Genomic DNA, 3,054 nt, shown 5'->3' with positions numbered 1-3,054 from the left:
TGGGTCACTCTTGGTTATCAAACTCGAGACCTCTTGCACCCAAAGCAAGAATCATACCACTAAATCAAATGCCTTTATTATGGACTTTATATTAAGTTGTTTATTGAATGTATTTCATTTTGTTATTATATCTTTTTGATTAATTCTGAAATTATTTTGAGGGTTTTTTTTCATGGTTTATTAAGATGGTAAGATAGTAAGTATAAATGCCCATACTAAAAAAAAGATTAAGCCGTAGGGGCATTCCAAGAATTGAACTCGAGACCTTTTGCACCCTAAGCGAGAATCATACCGCTAGACGAATGCCCTTACTAGAAAACCAAGCATTTTTTGCTCCTACTCAATATGTTTTTTTCTCTCAAGTTTGAAATCTATTTTCTTGAGGGGTTGTTGGGCTATAAAACAAAAAGTTGATGGTCTAGTATTTTACTTGTTTGTAAGTAAGGCATGTAATATTGAATTGTTCTAATATACAAGGGTTGTCAAATAAACCAACAACCCAAACAAGGAAACAAACTAATCAGTATGGTTAGATTGATTCGGTTCAGTTCATCAGTTTGTTTAATTTAGTTCTTCTATTTTGCCTCGTATGGCAAGAAAATAAAGTTGTATTGAATGCACCTGAGTTTCATTTATGATAAACTCGTATGAAATATAATTGCATTAATAGTACTAAGAATTGGAGTCTATACGCATTTCATGAACTTAAGTACAACTCATGTTTCATTAAAGACGAGATAAACTTTAGTTAAGTAACTGGAACTTTAACTTAGTTCATGTGGAGCTTTAATTGCTCTATGCTAGTTACCATCTTTAGGATTGACAAATTGGACATGAGTTCTTGGATTTAGGGGATTGTTTTATGTAATTTTTAACTACAACTTATGTTTTCAAATTTTTAGGTCATAATTTAGGTAGTAGGTTTTATATTATAGATGAACACTAGAATTTCTATCCAGTTTACCACTACTCTAGAATTTATTTGAAGGCTATAATTGTCATCTATGTTGTATGGCAATAAGATTTGTTTTGATGAAATTTTAGTTAAAGTTGCATATTTTCTTATGAGTAAAAATTTTGTTTCTTTGCATAATATGAATTTAGTTAGAGAGTTATTACGGATAAATGGAGAAAAAAAATTTCTTTAAAATAATAAACAAACCCAAGCTCATCGTTGTTGTTGTCGTCTACTTGTGATTTTGCAAAAAGCTTAACTAATATGAAATATAAAGGTAAATCAAGAATATATCCTACACATCATTCAAGATGATAATAAAATGAAGTTCAATTAAATGCACTTTTAGTTTCCTGTTTGAAAGGTTCAAGATGAAGCATAATTGTATTAATGATATTAAAGAGATTCATGTTTTATTAGAAGAGATCAACTTCATTTAAGGTACTAGGAGTTTAAACTACTTCCATCGTAATTTCAATCACTCTACCAAGATTACAAATTTAGGGTTGGCTAATTGGACATCAATTCTCTAACTTTAGGTTATAATTTAGGTAGCAACCATTATAATATTAATGAGCATAAGAGTTACAATTCTTTCATGGACCATATGTGTTATAGTTAAAAGAATATATATATATATATATATATATATATTACGTATGTTGAGGTCTGGATAAAGCACCAAGTAGTAAGGAACACCATTGTCGAGTCTAGAGCCACCCACAACTCATGATCGAGACCAATGCAAAATATTTTATCATCCTTTGCCATCGAGATACAGGAAAGATGAACGCCGTCAAATTGGAAGCTTTATCAGTCTTAAGAGTCACAATGAGAACTCTAATCAAGCTAGAGCCTTGGACTAGGCAAATCATTTTGTGATAGTTGAAATGGATGACTTTGACGTCATGTTAGGGATGAACATCCTACTGAAACACAAAGTCATTTACATGTCCCTAGCAAAATTCCTAGTAGTAACGGAGTCTAATCCGACGATCATTCAGAAAAACATCCATCTACCAAGAGGGGTGAAAATGATGTCGATACTACAGTTGAGAAAAAATCTTAGCCATCATGAATCTACGCTTGCTGCTATTGTTGTAATTGAAAAGGGGAGCTCGAGTGAGCCAACCTCAATAGAAACCTTGTTGCCACTACATGAACACCACGACGCAAAACAAGAAGGTTAGATAATGGATTTATCCCCACCAGGAGAGATAAATCACAAGATTAGTTTTATGTTGTAGTCGAGATCGCCTACCACAAACAAATGTCGTGTGGCTGAGCTTGAGCTAGCTAAATTCTATGAAATGCTAAATGACTTGTTAACCGTCAAGTTCATTAGACCCCCAAAGGCAATCAGTGATCACTCAAATGCTGGGCAAAGACACCAAGCCAACGCCTCTATTGGAGAAGGAAGACAAAAACAAGCCACCGAAGCAACACATATTCACATAGAAATACCAGACGGATGAAGAGAATGGTCAGTCAGAAGCGTCGACAACAATAATTTCAAGAAAAATAGAGAGTTCATATAAGTTAACGTTAGATCAACTTCGAGTTCAAAGCAACAAGAACCAAAGACTGGTGCGAAAATACTATGGACTAGTCGAAGTTATCCACAAGATTATCAAGACATCATATAGGATCCAATTGCTCTTATGAATGCGGACTAACCTTGTTGTCCATGTCAGTAACTTGAAATGTTATTATTCGGACCAAGAAGACATCAAGCAGAAGCAGGTGGNGTAGTCGAGATCGCCTACCACAAACAAATGTCGTGTGGCTGAGCTTGAGCTAGCTAAATTCTATGAAATGCTAAATGACTTGTTAACCGTCAAGTTCATTAGACCCCCAAAGGCAATCAGTGATCACTCAAATGCTGGGCAAAGACACCAAGCCAACGCCTCTATTGGAGAAGGAAGACAAAAACAAGCCACCGAAGCAACACATATTCACATAGAAATACCAGACGGATGAAGAGAATGGTCAGTCAGAAGCGTCGACAACAATAATTTCAAGAAAAATAGAGAGTTCATATAAGTTAACGTTAGATCAACTTCGAGTTCAAAGCAACAAGAACCAAAGACTGGTGCGAA

The sequence above is a fragment of the Cucurbita pepo genome, chromosome LG03 (genome assembly GCF_002806865.2).
Source record: "Cucurbita pepo subsp. pepo cultivar mu-cu-16 chromosome LG03, ASM280686v2, whole genome shotgun sequence".
Lineage (NCBI taxonomy): Eukaryota > Viridiplantae > Streptophyta > Magnoliopsida > Cucurbitales > Cucurbitaceae > Cucurbita > Cucurbita pepo.
Note: the sequence above shows the minus strand (reverse complement) of the source record.